A 19,451-nucleotide genomic window follows, 5' to 3' on the forward strand; every position below is an offset into this window, starting at 1 on the left:
CCTACTTTAAAAAATATGTTTGTGTAAAAGGATTTTTTGAAGAAGATGTGTTAAGGTAGATTCATGTAATTAATATTTTCCTTTTGACAGAAACCAGAGGAAAGGGAGGATGGAGAAAAAGATAAAGAAAGAGAGGAGGCAGCAACCTGATAAAGGTCAAGCAGAGGGGCGGCACCGTATCACTTAATTCAATAATACCACAATAAAGTTAGCCATTGCTTTTTTATTATGGCGTGTCGGTGCTTCTAAGAGCACTAACAGTGCGAAATAAATGAATATGCCTTCAGATGCCGAAGATAACAGTGGGAGGCCAGGTTTAATTCACCCTTATGAAGTCTTCTTGAATTGTGTCACTTGTAGAATTCGTACTTGACTTTTGGAAACATAAAATGTTCTTGCCACTGAGAACTAATTAAGAAATCTGGCCCTCTGTGACTGAGCTCGTTTTGTTCAGGTTGACTGCATGTTCAAGTTTGACTCAAGATGCTCATCTAATGTATCTGTGACCAACTCTTTCAGTTGGATGAAGATAATTGCCTAGCTCAACTCTATCCTGGTACGTTCCATAAGAATGGCACGCAAAGCCCTTAACTGAGACTGCTACCAAACATCCACTTCAGGTTTTTAAGAAGCTTGAACTGCAAAAGTTAAAGTTGTGCTTTGGAAGGAACTCAAAGTAATCCCAGGCTACCATTAGCAAATAAAGAAGAGTATGCACCTTGCAGCAGGTAGCCACCTGGATGAATCTTACAGACATGAAGTTAAGTGAAAGAAGTAAGACACACACACAGTAGGTACCTACGATTCTATTTATTTGAACTTCCATTTTAATCTTTGGTGATAGAAGTCAGAGTATTGGTTACCTCTGGTAAATGGGTATTGACAGAGCAGGGGCATGAGGATACCTTCTAGAATAGCAGAAGTTTTCTGTATCTTGATCTAGAATGGTACCTTGGGGTATAGATCTATAAAATCTCACTGAATTGTGTACTTGGCTCATTTCACTGTATGAACATTATGTCTTGATGAAAACAACCAAAAGAATTAGGCAAAAATACCCAAGTTAAGTTTAACCCCCTTAAAAATACAAAAAGTCCAGATTTTTCTATAAAGACCTGAAATAGTCTCATCTTCACAATGCTGTCATGAGACTATTAGACTACTGTTTGGGGTAGGAGGTCTAGATCCTGGATCTAGCTTACTTTCTCTGCCACACAAACCAACCCAACAATGGCATCAAGGCCCCGGCCATCAGACAGACTTAGCATATTCGAGTCCCTGTGCCTCATTGTATCGGAGGAGTTTCAAGCAGAGACGTAGGGAAGACAAGTCTTCCGTTAGAGCCATGACCCCTAGCCTGGCCTCAGGAATTCAGTCATGAAATCACTATTTGGAGGATGCTTTCTGGGAGCCAGATGCTATTACAGGCACAGGACACATACACGGGTGAACAACTAAGACGAGGTCCCGATACCATAGACCTTACAATCAGGGATTAGGGAAAAAAAGGACACAAGCAATTTAAACATAAATGCACAAAAAACTCTCAGCTGGTGGTAAGTGCAGGATGGGGAGGGGCCATTCTAGATGGAGTGGTCAGACAAGGCCTCTCTGAAGATGTGACATTTGATCAGTGACCTGAATGCTGAGGCGGAGCCAGTCATGCAGAAAGCAGAGAAACTGTGAACCAGGTAGAGGGAACAGCAAGTCAGCCCCGAGGAGAGAAAAAACTTGACATGGTTGATAAATACAAACAAGGCCAGGGAGCGAGGGGGGAAATTGTATAAGGAAAAAATCACAGAGGGCATTTTAAAGTCTATGAATTTGATTCTAAACAGAATGGCAAGCTATCAGAGGGTTTGAGGGAAGGGCTAATGCAGATGGAGAGAAGACAAACTTGAGACCTACTTGGGGGCAGACCTGATCAGCTATGGGCTGGTCGAATGGTGGAGAAGAAGGAAAAGAGGAAACAAAAATAACTGCTTTATTTCAGGCTACAGCAGCTGATGCTGGTAGTGATAATGGGGTCATTCACCAAAAGGGAGGAGATTTGGAAGATTAACAAATTTGAGGGGAACAGGAATTCCTTTTGGACAGACAGAGTTTGAGCTATCTTTCAGCCATCTCACGAATGAAAATATTTGACCTCAACAAACAAAGTAGTAGGACTTGAAAAAGCTCAAAATCATCACCCAGGTAGAAAAACAACCTCAAGTTTAAGCCTGAAAATGGAGGGGCCATTGTATTTTCTTTGAGTAATGAGGACAGAATTTTGAATATCAACAAGGATGTTTCCAGTATCATCCTGCTGAATTCCTAAGAGTGTAACCTCTAGAAGGAGTGACTGAGAAGGGAATGGACTCAGCCATGCCCTTGTCCTATCATCTGTGGCAAAACATTTCCTATCGTCTGTGGCAAACATTTCCAACTATGTGAAGGATGGATGAGTAAAAAGTTCTGGAGTTTTAAAAAAACCTCCAAGAAATAATGATGCTGTAAAACAGCATTATAATACACTGTTGCTGGGGGTGCCCATCAAATGGTAATACAAATTAAATTAAAATTTAAATGTGTCCATTCTGTGGTGCGTGGGTGGCTCAGTCAGTTAAATGTCCAACTTCGGCTCAGGTCATGATCTCACAGTTCGTGAGTTCGAGCCCAGCATCGGGCTCTGTGCTGACAGCTCAGAGCCTGGAGCCTACTTCAGATTCTGTGTCTCCCTCTTTCTCTGGCTCTTCCCCTCTCTCCCTCTCTCTCTCTCTCTCTCTCTCTCTCTCTCTCTGTCTCTCAAAAATAAATAAACTGTGTCTCCCTCTCTCTCTGGCTCTTCCCCTCTTGAGCTCTGTCTCTCTCTTTCTCTCAAAAATAAATAAACATTTAAAAAAATTTTTTTAAACATGTCCGTCCTTGGTAAAATATTATCACTTCCACTAATTTTTCTAAAAATATTTACACAAGCACATAAAAATATTTATTTTAGCATATATTTGGAAAGAATCTAATATACAACATGAGAAGATTGAGCAAATAAGTTACGGCTTCTAGCACATAGTGGAATAGCATATAGCCATTAAAAATCAGAAATATCTATTTGTATCGACATAAAATATATATGAAGTATGTAGGTAATTGAAATGCTAGATATAGCAAATACTGTCTAATCCCATATTGAGTTAAAAAATCTAGAAAAATGATCAAGCTGTGGTTATTTTTTCCATGACTAGGGTATTTCCATAATGTTTAGATTTTTGCAATGACCATATAATACTTCTATAATGGAAAAGAATCATAAAAATGTTATGTTTCAAGCTGTCCAATGAAGAAACCATACAAAGCAGAGTATCTGAAACTTCACTTTTCCATGCTATGAATGCTAAAGTCAGAAAGTCATCAGACCCAAAATAGTTTTGAGGGGAATGTGGCTTTTGCTAAACGAAGTTAAGGTTTTTGAGTAGAAGTTTAGAATTAGATTTAAAAGATTTAAAAGTAGACAAGATTTATGCTTAATTCTTGAGCATATCGCTTTTCTCCTCTACCTGATATAATTTCCTCTGACCAGACTGTTGTCGTAGCTGAGAGGTACAGGGGTCAGGGTTTTTTCTCAAATGTTCAATGGCTTTGGAAAGAAGCGTATTTAGTTTTCTGGTTTTAATTCTTTCATAGAAAATTACAAAGATGGGCCAGAGAAAGGTTATATAACTTCACATGAAGGGCTCACATCATTAAAATTATTTTGAAGGGAAGAACGTACCACCAAAATGTTAATTTTCCCAAAGTTAATTTATACATCTCATGCAATTCCAGTTAGAATCCCAAAAGAGCTTCTTCTAACTAAATTTCTTTGGAAGAGTAGATACCTTGAGAATGCTAGAGTTAATTATGAAAAAGAGTAGTGAAGGAGGACCCACTTTTCTAGATAATAAAACATATAAAGCCATTATATCCAAATGAGTATTTTCTTCAGAACAGAAAAATAGATCACTGGAATTGAATAGAGAGTGGAGAAATAAATCCCAATGTACAAAACATCCCAGTATATTTTATTTCACTGTGAGATATGTGTTTTAAGTTGATAAATAGTACTGTCATGACTGGCTACTCATCTGAAAAAAAATAGAGATGGATCCCTACCTCACCACATACACAAAAATAAACTCCAGATGAATTAAAGACTAAGATGTAAAGCAGAAAACAAGAACACGCTTAGAGAAAATTAATGTATCTATTAACTAAGGGTTGAAGAGCCATATCACAAGGACACGGGGCCTACCAACTGTGAAAGATATATTCAATTTCATAAAACTAAAATATACTTCTAATAAAAAAAAAAAAGAAAAGACAATTCTCAAATGCATTTGTAAGAAGGTGGACGCGGGTCAGGAAAGTATCCTCCAGACTGAGAAGGCACTTTGAGACCAAAAAACAAACCAAGACGCTCGTGAGACTCCACACATTTACAGAGTTTTGTTCAGAGTGACTTACGGATGGAGGTGGGAGAGGTGGGACGGACAACCCAGGTGACTTGCGGCTAAACTCCAGCCCTGGCTGCACCTTCACACACCGCTTTTATAGAGTGAGGGGATCGCTGCTGTGAGGGCAAATGGTAGTTATCTAAATTGGCACCATCTGTGTGCCGGTTAAGTCCATTAGTTAACTAAAGTAGAGCCTCCTGTGGGAAGGGAGGATAAGAACACGCCCTCCCACATCAGGTCAGGGTGTACGTTAACTTCCAAGGGGCCTGGGTCACACGGCCCTGAGGCGCACTGGAGGGGCAAAGATGGAGTCAGTGTTGCCAACACTCCTCCAGTATAAAAAAGCTAATCTGTTTCAAGTTAATATTTTTTAACTAATTATTAACCCCAATTTAAAAAAAAGGCAGGAGTGCCTGGGTGGTTCAGTTGGTTAAGTGTGGGACTCTTGATTTTGGCTGAGGTCACGGTCTCACAGTTCTTTTTTTTTTTTTTTTTTTTTTTTTTTAAATTTTTTTTCAACGTTTATTTATTTTTGGGACAGAGAGAGACAGAGCATGAACGGGGGAGGGGCAGAGAGAGAGGGAGACACAGAATCGGAAACAGGCTCCAGGCTCTGAGCCATCAGCCCAGAGCCTGACGCGGGGCTCGAACTCACGGAGTGCGAGATCGTGACCTGGCTGAAGTCGGACACTTAACCGACTGCGCCACCCAGGCGCCCCTCACAGTTCTTAAGATCAAGTCCCAAGTTGGGCTCCACGTGCTGACAGCATGGAGCCTGCTTGGGATTCTCTCTCTCCTTCTCTCTGCCCCTCCTCTGCTCATGTTGCTCACTCTCTCTCTCTCTCTCTCTCTCAAAATAAATAAATAAACTTAAAAAAAAAAAAAGAAAGAAAAGAAGAAATGGGCAAAGGATAGGGGCCCCTGGGTGGTTCAGTCAGTTAAGCGTCTGACTTTGACTTGGGTCATGATCTCCTGGCTCATGACTTTGAGCCTCACATCGGACTCTCTGCTGTCATCACAGAGCCCGCTTCAGATCCTCTGTCCCCCTCTCTCTCTGCCACCCTCCCCACTTGCACATGCACTCTCTCTCTCTCTCTCAAAAATAAACATGAAAAAACACCACACTGGACAAAGAATAAAAATAGATAATTCAAATGGGATTTAATCCAAATGGTCAATAAATGCATGAGAAACATTTAACATTCAAGCTAAAGAACCAGTAGCTACTACTTGCCTAGTGTCAAAGAGTAGGAACAAGTAATTCATGAGAATGTATTGTAATAGGTAGCCGTACACATTGCAGTGAACATGTAAAACGTAGAGAAAAATAATAAAGTAAATGATAAGTACCCATGATAAAAACAGCATGTTTGGCACAAGGGTATACTATATTTTCCATATGTGTATATATATACATATATATGTGTATGTGTATATATATACATATGGAAAATATGTATATATGTATATGTGTATATATATACATATGGAAAATATAGTATACCCTTCTATATATATATATATAGAAAAGTGATATATTGAAGAGATGGTCACCAAAATATTAGATGTGGTTATCTCCAAACAGTGGTATTTCAGATGACTGTAGCATTCTTCTTAGGCTTTTTGGATAACATTTTTAAAATAATATTTTAATGATAAATCATTAAAATTTGTGACAAGATAATTCTTATAAAATTCAAAAACCATCCGAATGCGCACTTCTTTCAACCTTTCCTTCCCTGCTTTCATTTCTAACTCAAGTGAGGTTGGCTTGGCTTTATTTTAATGGGGGAGAGAGATTGGGAATGAGAAAACGTGCTCACCAAGGAACAAGGGTGAATGAATGTCCCCAAGTGAGAGTCAGGTAGAATGACATCATACAGCACCCAGAAGCTTCCATTTCATTCCTTCTCTTTCTTATGTGAGTGACTTTGACATTTGGAGAAACGAAATTTATGGGCCCCCCACTGCACCCCAGTACTGTTCTCAAGTAGAAATCTGATCTGACAACATCCCTCCGACTTCCTTAGTTGCTTATAAAGACTAGTTGTAATTAGGCACAATGTGGGCTACAATGTAAGCCTGTGTTACTAATAACAAGTGGGATGCCCAGCACTGCGAGACAAGAAGTGCCCTTTATTCCCATTTACATTACCGGAAAAATAGACATACATAGAACCAATGCCATGTTAAGTTTTGTAAGGCAATAAAAGTGTTTTGAATTCCTAGACATCCTACGAGTTTCAGTTTTATAAAATGTGCCATCTATTTTCTTTCTTTTCCCTCAAGTCATTTAGCGTTACACATTTAGCCTGGCTCTTTCCCTTGTCTAGAGGCCAGGGAGGGTTCCCAGCATATGCTTATGCAAGAAAAGGGATGTTTGCCTTCTTTCCAACCTTGCCCCCGCAGTCTCGTCATGAAAAGCTGAGAAGTAGAAACACTATACAGATCCTCCAGAACCTCCTGTGTGCAAATTCCAAAGGAGTTTAGAGTTCTGAGGAGTGTTGAAAGAACACAGAGAGCCAGGAAGCATGCCCCTTCCCAAGCCAAATGTTCCCAAGGGCAAATCCCTCTGGTCTCCATGGATACCCTTCACCATGCCCAGAATGTGACCCACTGGCCTCTCTCACCATTGCTGCACAGAAAAGAAGCCTGTGCATACAACAGCCAGGACTGTGCTCAGTCATACTGCTAAACAGGCACCTGGTAATCCAGGAGGCTACCAGAATTTGTCTTAGTTTTGTGCATATTTATTGCCTGTCCACTGCATGCAAGGCTCTTCACTGGGCATAAGTAGATGAATAAGCCAAATCCCTGACCAGAAGGGGATGGTTTTCCATTGGCGTGGTCAGAGAAACAAAAAAGTAATAATACATGATAATTATTTTAATGGAGGCGTAATCAGGGCTTGATGGGGGTACAGAGAAGGGAGAATTTAGTTATTCTTCCCAGGACAGGAAGTTGAGGAAAAGTGGAGAACTTTAGAGAGACATAACATTAAAGTCAGGTTTAAAATGCAGGAGTTTATGTAGCAGAGAAGTAGAGTGAAAAGGGGGCTGTCTTTACAGCTGTAAGGACATCACATGCATAGAGATAAGCCGCTCTCCAGGCAAGAGCGTGACCCAGTGGTGAGCAATTCTGTGTCACAAAGGGGGAGGGCAAAGGTGACAAGTGCTTGGAATCATAGCTCCACGTCATGAGAGGTCTTCTCACCTTGAGTCACCATAGCTTCTTAGGATGAAAGAGACATAAGTAGATTTTTAGAAATAAAGGAATGGCCACAATGGGTAGGATCCAATCAGAATGACAGCGGGGGTGTGGTGCTGAGGTATTCGTGGCTGTTGGGAGTCAGAGAAAATAATGTAGGAGACAGCAGAATTCCATCAGGTGGAAACAATGGAAGCCGGAACCAAACCTGAGTGAAGATGATGGGATAGATGGGGAAAATATATGTAAATAGAGTTGTTTGAACTTGGCGAATGACCAAGGGTAAAAAGGAGATGGAGGGAGAAAGCAGTTTTATTCCCCTTGTTGGGTTGCCAGTGTTTGAAAAACACTATAACGATTTCTCCAGCTCTAGATACACAGCAAGGTTTTGGTTGTATATACCTTTGGGACTTGGGAGACTTTCATACAGAGTTACATTAATTTTGATGATTCAGTCATGAACCCTTGACTCTTTAGTTGATGCAGACAATATTTATAACTTTTGGCATTTCGTATTACAATGACTAGGACTATTTTATGGAAAATTGGCCCCCCCTGGGAAAATGGCAATGTCCCATTGGCACAACTGCACGGACTTCCCAAGTAGGAGATTTCCAAGCAGTAAAATACATTTCCAGGACTGCGTGAAATGTTGTATCAAGATTCAGCTACCTCATATGGAAATAAGACACAAAGGTCACTATCACACGTCAAGATAAACACAACAGGCATAGGACCAGAGCAACACCTCCACAATAAATGCAGAGCTCTGACAATTACAGTCCTTCCCATAACAGCAACTTATCAAAAGGGGAAAGAATGTGGGTACCTGGGTGGCTCAGTCGTTAAGCATCTGACTTTGGCTCAGGTCATGATCTCATGGTTCGTGATTTTGAGTCCCACATAGGGTAAGCTCAGACCCCGTTTCAGATGAGCCCTGTTTCTCTCCTTCTCTCTCTCTCTTTCTGCCCTTATGAGTTCTCTCTTTCTCCCCCTCTTTGCCTCTCACTCACTTGAGTCTTCTCTCTCTTAAAAAAAAAAAAAAAAAAAAGAGGAGGAGGAAAGAACCCAGTTACCCTCCAAAAATAAACCAGACATTGCTTCCTCATTCCTGTGTCCTTCATAGTCAAAAGGGTATCTACAAAACAGATGATCATAAGGGAAGGGAAGCAAAAATAATGGGGTGCCTAAGTGGTTCAGTTGGTTAAGCATCTGACTTCAGCTCAGGTCATGATCTCTCTGCTCGTTAGTTGGAGCCCCCAAATGGGGCTCTGTGCTGACAGCTCGGAGCCGGGAGCCTGCTTCGGATTCTGTGTCTCCCTCTCTCTCTGCCCCTCCCCCACTCGTACTCTGTCTTTCTATCTCTCAAAAATAAATAAACATTTAAAACAGGGAGGAGGACAAAACCTAAGAGACTCTTAAATATAGAGAACAACCTGAGGGTTGCTGGAGGGGTTGTGGGTGGGGGGGATGGCTAAATGGGCCAGGGGCATTAAGGAGGACGCTTGTTGGGATGGACGCTGGGTGTTACGTGTAGAGGATGAATCACTGGAATCTACTCCTGAAATCATTATTGCCCTGTGTGCTAACTAACTTGGATGTAAATTAAAACATGGATACATTTTTTAAAAACAGGTATCGGGATGGGCCTCTTTACAAATAAAAATAAGGCCTAGATATTCCTAATGGAAGAACAGCATCAGGTCATAAGTGCTTATATTTCCAGTACAACCAAGTACGTGCCTTTGGAAGATGCACAGATGCTTCATATGGAAGGTCACAGTAGTTCTGCTTTCATTTTCATCCGATGCCTTGCCGACACTTACCATTTTTTATTAGTTGGTGTTCTCCGGTAAATTAGTGTGAGTTGTTTGGGGTATGCTAAGCAAATATTACTGAAGACTAGACTTTTCATGCCTTGGATCTGGCGGCCTCTGGATGACTGCCCACCATTTCTCGTCTCTCTAGACCGAGGAGAACAAAAGACACACATGCACCCTAGTTCTGCCACTTACCACATTTGTGACCTTGAGCAAAGGTCTCAATCTCCTTGTGCCTCAGCTTCTTCACCTGTAAAAAGGGGTAGTGACAGTCCCTAACTGCAGAATGTTTATGAAGATAAAATGAGTTAATCTAGGTAAAACACTGACCCATATTAAGCCACAAAGAACAGAGGTTGCTACTGTGACCCTTATTGGTGGTGCTTGTTTATTCTGTACTTTCCTCCCTGATGTGGGCAATATGATCAGGTGCCTTTAAATGAACATGGGGAGCGCCTGGGTGGTTCAGTCGGTTGAGCGGCCGACCTCGGCTCAGGTCATGATCTCGCGGTCTGTGAGTTCCAGCCCCGTGTCGGGCTCTTTGCTGACAGCTTGGTGCCTGGAGCCTGTTTCCGATTCTGTGTCTTCCTCTCTCTCTGACCCTCCCCCGTTCATGCTCTGTCTCTGTCTCAAAAATAAACAAACACTAAGAAAGAAATTTTTTTTTTACTGCAACATGGGATTTTGTTGATTTGGAAAAATTAAAGAATAAATTATTCACAAATCTTTTTCAAAAAGGTAACGCCCTCCCCCAGTTTTTAATCCCATCCATTGGTATGCAGTTTCTATCTGCATGCACCTTGCCCCTGCCCTCAGAGGAGACATGAACTTAACATACAGAGAAGCACTTTGAAGTAGCCTAAATAAAACAGCAAAGATCTGATGGGCATTAGGGCTTTGGAAATCCATAGGGTCTGGCAGTCCAAGGGAACTGAGTGCTTACAACGTCTTTTAAGAGCTGCAGGCCTTCCAGGGGAGTGGGGGCCGGGGCCGGTGCATGAATGGACTGGGGTAGAACCAGAGGAGACTGGGATGGAAAAACATGGCAACCCATACGAAGAGTTTCTTGTAGCCTGTATTTCCTCCCTATCCCTCATTCCATTCCAGTTTCTCTCAATCTCCTATTAACTTCATTATTTAATATTGTAACTATTCAAAATGCTTCTAGAAAAGAAACATCCTTAAAACACACAATAAAAAAAGTATGAGGTCTTGGTTACTGTAACTGAGGAACAAGTGTCCTTCCCCACCTGTTTAAAAAAAAATAATCTCGGGGCGCCTGGGTGGCTCAGTCGGTTGGGCGTCCGACTTCAGCTCAGGTCACGATCTCACAGTCCGTGAGTTCGAACCCCGCGTCGTGCTCTGGGCTGATGGCTCAGAGCCTGGAGCCTGCTTTGATTCTGTGTCTCCCTCTCTCTGCCCCTTCCCCAGCTCTCTCTCTCTCTCTTTCTCTCAAAAGTAAATAAACATTAAAAAAAATTGTTAAAAAAAATTAAAAAAATAAAAAAATAACCTCTCCACATGGACAATTCTGACACAAGGGAGAACTGTATACCAGCTCTGTTGACAGATCACAATGGCAGGAAGGAATCCTTATTCTTTGAGCGTAAGTTCCACATGGTGTTTTACACTTCCGAACATCTATGCATGTGAGAAGTACAGTATCAGAAACTCTTTAGAAGTCAAATTTGCATTGCCATTGGTTGATCTTGTGCAGGTTATATTTCTTTCACCCACAGCTCCCTGGAGTTTTATGACAGGAAAATGAAGATGGTATTGGCCCTCAGAAGAATTACAAATTTTTGAGGCAGCGGGAGCAGGGCCTGAGCTCATGCCTGAGACGCAGGTGTTCAGAGTTCCAATTCCAGCCTTCTGAAGGCGTGCTGAGTGCCCTTGGGCAAGTCACTTAACCTCCCTTCGCCTCTCTTCCCTCGCCGCTAAGGTGAGGATATTAATGCTCAGTTCCCTCACAGGGTGGCAAGTAGATGAAGTAATGAGAAAACTGGAGTCTATTCCTATGCAATGCTTTCAGAGATGAGAATTTAGCCAAATGATTCTTAAATATGCTAGAAAATAAAAGCAACAAAGAAAACTCTAGAGCTCCACAGAATAGAAGTTTCGTTATCAGTACAAAAGATTGGTGCCGACTACCTCTTCATTGTGCCGAAGCAGGGAAAAAAAAATATTTCAGGCCATGTTATATTCAAAGTCCTACTCTCCTCCTTCTCTCCCTCTCTCTCTCTCTCTCTCACACACACACACACACACACACACATACACAATACCCTTCCCTCATTCCCTCATTTATTTCTATTTGAAAGTCCTTCTCTTATGTGGTCTCAAAATAGGAAACTTCCAAATAAAATCATTGGCCTTAAAACAATGTTTGAAATAATTAGGTTACAAATTCTGGAGCCCTTTAATGTGGCTGCGGTTCTATAACTATCTGTACATTCCATGTATGGTCCTATTAAATGTACCAGGCACCAATGTTGCCGGCTGTCAAGAAGCAAAATGAAAAATAGTTTTAATAGCTGCTCTTTGACCTGTTTTATATTTTATGTCAATTATAACAGCACACAACCATGCATAATTATGAAGCATAGATGCATTAAAATGTACACATAATTTGTGTTCTTATGGCAACCATTGCATTAGGCTCTAGAAAACAAACCTATTGTTATAAGTCATTTGCACATTAATATATTAGTATTAAATATCGAAGACAGATTTGTCTATCCATCTGTTTTGAATCATTTAAGTAAATATATCTTTTTGGAGGGGTGGACAAAATCTCTACATAAATGCACTGTAGGTACCATCTGCAACATATATTATAATACAGAGTTTAGCACCATCGTGCATAGCAACTCGAGCAAAGACAGTGCCATGTGATTGTCATTTGAATGTCATTTTTAAAAAGTGATCTGGTATATGGACAGAAGGAGGAAATTTTTTTCTGGCACTGCCATAAAAATTCCTTCATTTGACTATCCCGTGGTTTTTGGATTTCTTTCTTAAAAGCTTACATTCTTCCAAGGATAAGAGGAAAATAATTATCTTAATGCTGGGTAAATGAACAAAAAAGTACGTTCTCTCTCTTTCAAAATCATTCGAATGTCAGGAAAAATTCGCTTTACGGTATCTGATGAATTGTAACAGTGACCCTGAAAAGCAAGTGGCCAGACCAGAAAATGACCTTTCCATACTACAGGTGGAAGGGATCAGGGAGTTTTCAAAAACAGTTGTATAAACCCCAAGTATAACTTTTCAGTCTTCCCGTGATTTTATGGGTAGATAGTGAGGCCGCTAAGGTGGAGAGCATGGGAGGGCAATGCCAAAAAAGAGAGAGAAATCAGATTTCCTGATGCTGAGTTTTTCCATTTAATATATTGACGTTCATAAATCGGGAGGAAGCACGTCTACTACCCTATCACTTCCAAACCTATTTCCCTTGCTCTGAGCAATTGCTTTAGATATCCATCCCACTTTCCCTCGTCACAAAGTTGAGTCTAGACTGGAGAAGGAAAAGCCAAAGAATAGGGTTGAAAGGTGGGAGGGGGAGTTGTAATTGTTTCCCCCTAAGTCCTGGCTAAAACGAACGACTATTTGAATTTCTACTGAAATCACTTCAAGAGATCACACCTGCTTTCATCTGGGGGACCGGGGACAACCAGAAAAAAAAAAAAAAGTTAAACACAAATTTTTCTCAAGTTTCATCTGCAGTGTTTCGCTGCTGCTTTTGGCTTCTTTTGTTAGATGTCAGTAAGTATGCGTACGTTAAGGATTTTGATACCGTTAATACAGAGAACAAACTGAGTGTTGTTAGAGGGGAAGTGGGTGGGGCTGGGCTAGATGGATGGTGGGCATTAAGGAGGCACTTGTTGGGATGAGCACTGGGTGTCACGTCAGGGATGAATCACTAAATTCTACTCCTGAAACCATTATTGCACTGTATGGTAACTAAGTTGGATTCAAATAAAATTTAAAAAGAAAAAAAAAAAAGAAATTTTCATTCCATTTCCACATAACTGGACTTTGAGTTCTGAAGCATTTCCAGGGTGACCGCAATCCGCAACGACTACTTAGTACGCCCACATGTCGAACAATTTATAGGAGGAGTTACATCCACCACCAGGGGATCACCAAGATATTCTTAAGCTTTAACTTGTTTCAACTATGAGAGTTATTAATTTTCTTTAAGATTTTGAAAATATTAGCCTCTAAATGTAACATTGCTGTGCATGAATAATCATAAAATTTTAAATGTTTAGAAGGGAACTGGAACTGTCTGGCTTTTATGGACTTTTTTTAAGCGGGGACACTATAGAAAGAACAATTGCTCAGTAGCAATGCAGTGGGTTCCTGTTACCAAATATCAGCCAGATAAAAAAAAGTAACTTCTGGAGAGAAAGAGGAAGGTACTGGTGTAAGAAAATGGAAACAAAGGAGAAGGAAGAGAGCGCTAGAGATGGAAAACAAGAGGGGACCTAGCAACTGAAGAGCAGGGCAGAATGAGCACGATTCTGGTTAATCCCACTTCTAGTTTCTGGAAAGAGCTGCCAAAATTCAGACAGTGGGTATACAAACACACTGGAATTCACGTCTCCGATTCTCAATGCTGGAAAAACTTCTCCAGAGTGTTCTGGATGGAGGAGCATGTCATGGGGTGACCCACAAGACTAAGGGTTTTATGAGACCAGACTTTGAGGCCCAGAAGGCGCTGAGGAGGAGAGATGAAAAAAATGAATGCGGTCACGTGGCCAAACTAAACAGAAAGATGTGCTCTCTTTCTGGAATGTTGTGTTAAGCTCCCTTAATTTAAAAGCAGACGCATTTCAAATTTTAAATGTTGAACGATCACTAATTAGTTTTAAAAATGGAAAAATGGGTAGTTCTTTATGAGGCAAAATATTGAATATTTTCTTCGGGATGAAAATAATACACTGCATTCTAGATCATTCACTCGTTTTTGGCACTATTTCCTCAAATACGTGTTCACAGAATCTAATTCATATTTGTTTAACCCACAAACATTTGACGACAATCTCTTGTGATTTGCTCACTCCTATCTACTGTTTAAGGTCTTTTAAACTATTGGTAGTGGTTTATTTCACCCATTTACATTCTGACAGGTATGGGTTTGTCAACTTCTATTATGCCCGTATGTATCATGTGCTCGTTTGATAACACACTCTCACTAACTTCCAAGGCGGCTTCATTTTTCTGCACTTAATTATCCATCCCAACTAAAATTAACTTTCCAAAATAGCATTCTTTTACATGCCAGTTACAAAACTGACTATAAAGAGAACTCTATACATTTTGGTGGATAATATTTCAGGCTGAACTGTTTGAATTGATAGAACCTCTTTACCATTATATTTAAGAATCTGAGATTTTTTTTTCAATTTGTTTTCTTGTCATGAATCCTTTATCCTTAATGAAAATCAACCTGTTTAGTCCTATGTCATTTTTACCCTCCCTTCCCAGGAAATGGGACAAAACAACTTCAGTTGGAACACGAATCCCTTGCTTGTCACAAATGCCAATCCAAATATTGCTTTGTTAATCTCTACTTGATTCCCTTTATGATCTAAAGAACTCCTTTCCTGAAGAAGTTCTGTTTAAAAATTTATTAATCGCCATATCTATTGAGAAATCACCTATTTGACGTATCCATTCACTATACCAGCCCAGGAGCTCACAAACAATATTTACACATTTGGCAGAATTTACCATCTGGCTTCCCTTTGATATTATACAGAGGCCAACATTAATGGCAATGGTCCTGGGTTCTACACTTGGGGAGGCCCAGTTGGTGCAGTTGCCTATTTGCCCGGTGCTAAACTTTGGGTTGGAACCATGGGCCACTGTCAAAAAGGGCAGGACCAGCGATCAACACATTGCATAGGGCAGCACATCCCAGTACTTAGGCTGGGGCACGGGAGACCGGTGCAACATTATAACACATAGCACAATTATAATATAATTTCAGATCAAAATGAAAGTAACAAGTAAGATTTGGGCAAGACATATTTCATCCTCTCTTTGAATATTCTATAAATTTTATATGAAGCCACCAGGGTTGTTTTTCGGTTTTGTTGATGTTGTTGTTCTGTTTTGTTTTGTTTTTCATATCGCAAAGATAAACCTTGGTAAAACATGAGATTTGGCCTTCAAATTATTTTATTTTTTTAATGTTTATTGTATGTTTGAGAGAGAGAGAGAAACAGAGCATGAGCGGGGGAAGAGCAGAGAGTAGAGAGGGAGACACAGAATCCCAAACTGGCTCCAGGCTCTGTGCTGACAGCACATGGCTTGAACCCACAAACTATGAAATCATGACCTGAGCCAAAGTCAGACACTTAACCAACTGAGCCACCCAGGTGCTCCTGGCCTTTATATTATTGTAAACTTGATCATAGAAACAATACATGCGTTAGTATGTAAACTGTGTAAGAAATTTCCTATGCATTTTAAGTTTTACTTGATGGAAGTCTGCATGCCCATGTCAACTCTGCAGGTAGATGATGAGATATACATTTATTTATTTATTTTTAGTAATCTTTACACCCAATGTGGGGCTCAAACTCAGAACATGACCTCAAGATCAAGAATCACATGCTCTTCTGACTGAGCCAGCTAGGCACGCCAGATCTGATGATATATTTTCAATGACATTTATTTCCTTGTCCTAATGATCTAAAGATTGAGATTATTCTTTTAGGGAAATCTATCTAGTCCTTGAGTAGAAACATCCTGGGCTGTGTAGGAGTTTTAGCTTTCAAAGATACTACAAACCAAAACACCTACTGAGGGTCGCTATGTGTCAAAACTGTTTAGAATCAAAATATTAACCCACACAAAAAGTTATTGAACTTTATACTGGCAAAGTGGTCCACTTAATTGCCCGTCTTGAAACGGAAAAAGAGAAAGTCATATTGGTTGAAGAAAAGGCTCTCTGGTTATGAGTTCTGTGGTCTTATAAAGGCTGAACTACCCAGGATTGGCGTAAGGATAATATAGCCTTTATTAAACAGTGACATGCAGAAAAAAAAAAAAAAAAAGACACGAAACCTGTATATCTCTGAGCCATCAAAGGGTAAGGAAAACAGGGCAGGCCTTGTCTTATACACATGCTAGAAGTCAGGCTACTAAACTACACGTGGTGATAACATTCAGTGAATCCAGTATAAGTAAATATTTGTTGTGGGGCCTATTTGGTAAGAGTGAAAAGGACTTATTCATTTCACTTCGGACCCTCCCTTGCCTTTAAACAGAAAACCCAACTGATAAAAACTCAACATTTGGTCCTAGACCGGCAGGCTACTCAAGGCAAAAAGTACCAGCCATTGTAAGTCAGACCCAAGTTCGAGCCCACAGGTCACGGAGGAGGTTGATCAAAGCATTGCCAGCATCTGGGAGCTTCCGTGACAGGCTGCAGGAAGGGGTTTCACTCTCTTTAACTTGGTGGCCGGCATTCAAGCTACTGTGGGAGTCCCTTCCCCTAATCCATACTGTTCAATTGTCACGAAAGCTTGTAAACAGGAGCCTCCATCAGTTACCTCAGAGTGGTTTGAACAAACTAACATCATAACAAGAGTGTTTATGGAAAAATGCTTAAGCACTGAAGCAGAAAGGGCTTAGCACTGATCAGACCTCTCTTCCACCTTTATTCTTCACTGTTCACATTGAAATGCAAATATCAGCGCAGGGTTTCCACTGGCGTGCCACTCACAAATTGAAAAGCAGTTTTTATCTATGCAAATGTAAGCATGGTAATTGAAGTTAATCAATCAATGCTAGCTTTCACTAAAACCTTGAACATGATTGAATAAAGTAATTATCATTCAGCAGAAAATGATGAAGTTGTAGACAGCATGAACCTTATTAAAGGAGGATTTTGAGTCACAATGGCTTAATTTAGCTAACAGCCCAGCCTCAGCCCAAGCAACATACTACTCTTGCTGCCTAGAATTGTTTTATGATTAAAAACAACAACAACAACAATAATGAGGGTGGGGGAACGTGGAGGGAAGGGTAAAGTAGGGGGTTTTTATGATTATTTTTATAGTGCTGGATTAATAAAAAGTACCTGTCACGTTACGAAGGAGAAGCCATAATTAACATTTCTTAAAAAAAAAAACAAAACACATAAAACCTCTAAACAGATAAGTGAACAAAGATTATCAGGACATATTTGATTCGGCCAACAGCAACAACAGGTTCTTAATGCCATTGTTATACTTTTAGCCCAAATGGGGGAAATAAAGTAAGAATCGCAGAAGTCTTCGCAAAGATAACCTATTAAGATGTGGCAAATCGAATGTTAAACTCTTAAAAGAGTGACTTCAAACATAATTTGTATTTTTTTATTGATTTACAGCAGTTTCAATAACAGAGCGTATGCTGTGTGCCGTGTAGCCTTGCAAATACTTCATTTTTCTAGAGTGCCATATATTCAATTACTTGGCTTGGTTTAGAAAAACAGTCTATTAGAGAGTGTTCCTGTATTCATTCTGGGTGTTTTTTTCCAAGTTTCTTTATACTCGTATCTATTCTCACTTATGATGTATTTTTGAGGCTTTAAAAACCAAATTATTTTATTTAAGTCAGAGTTGAATACTCTTGTTGAAAAAATCATTTCAGGTAGCATAAGGGAAATAATCCATCTCTGGAAAATGTAATCAACAGTTAGTGTGCAACATAATGTAAACTGATTATGGAAAGAGGCTCCATTTAGCTTTTTCCAATGTATTTTTGAAAAACAAGGTTAACTAGCAATATTTAGATTAGAGTAGCCCAGCAGGATTCGGTGACTCTTAAGAACCTACAGTAATTCTATTGGATTCAATTAGATTGAAAAAATTAAAGGTCTGTAATCCTGCTAATATTATTGTACACCCTTAGGGAAGTCACTCCCTCCCCCAACTCCATTTTGGTTGATGCGTTTTGCATTTAGTCTATTTTGAACAACAATTTGTCGGATTCAACCCACATTCCCGATCGAGTAGCAAAAAAAAAAACAAAAAAACAAAAAAACAAAAAAACAAAAAAACAAAAAAAAAAACACCAAAAAACACAACACAACACAACACAACAAAACACCTTCTGATTTACTCATTATTTTTGAATACATAGTGCTGGATATTTTCCTCTAACATATGTCTCCATGTGCCTAAATTTTCTAACCCATCAGTAAGTTGACCTACCATCACCTGTATCATTAATAAATAAGTAGGTGAAACAAAAATACATTCCTAAGTTTAAACAAGTATTGAATGCATTGTAGTAACAGTGATGGGGTTTCTCTAGCACATATCTTCTCTGAATGTAATTGTCGCATCTCCTGCTATTTAAGTGAAAGCGTCTTCTAATTTATTATCTTCTATTCCATCCACAGAGCTCTTTGGCAAAGTGACGTTAGAGTGCTATACAAAAATAGCTCAACAGAATCAAGATCTTATTTTTATTTAGATAATAATGTGCATTAAAAGTATGGTATCGATTGTTTACCCTAAATGCCCTAACAGCAGCAAATTAGTCATTTCTGACCTTTTATGGTCATTTCCCACTGCAGGCCCAACCCAGGACATAAGTTAATATATCTCATTTTCTTATTTCTGCTCAGGTGTGAAACGAACAGGGTAACACTGTCTTTATTTCTGACACTTCATTTTCTGCAACAGCCAGAAGTTGATATATTTTTGGAATAAAACAAAAACAAACAAAAAACTCCTAAGAAATTGTGCAAATTAGTTACCAATATATTCACAAAAGATCCAAAGTGAGGTGTTTTTTTTTTTTAACCCTTAGCACACATATAGAGTAATATAAGCACTTATATAGCAAATACTCTACCACCATACAATATATACATCCCAGGGAATCTGACTTTTGATAAAATGATTTCTAAACTTTTGGGGAAAGAGGCTATGTTAAGTGGGAA

The sequence above is a fragment of the Prionailurus viverrinus genome, chromosome C1, assembly GCF_022837055.1.
Source record: "Prionailurus viverrinus isolate Anna chromosome C1, UM_Priviv_1.0, whole genome shotgun sequence".
In the NCBI taxonomy this organism is placed as follows: domain Eukaryota; kingdom Metazoa; phylum Chordata; class Mammalia; order Carnivora; family Felidae; genus Prionailurus; species Prionailurus viverrinus.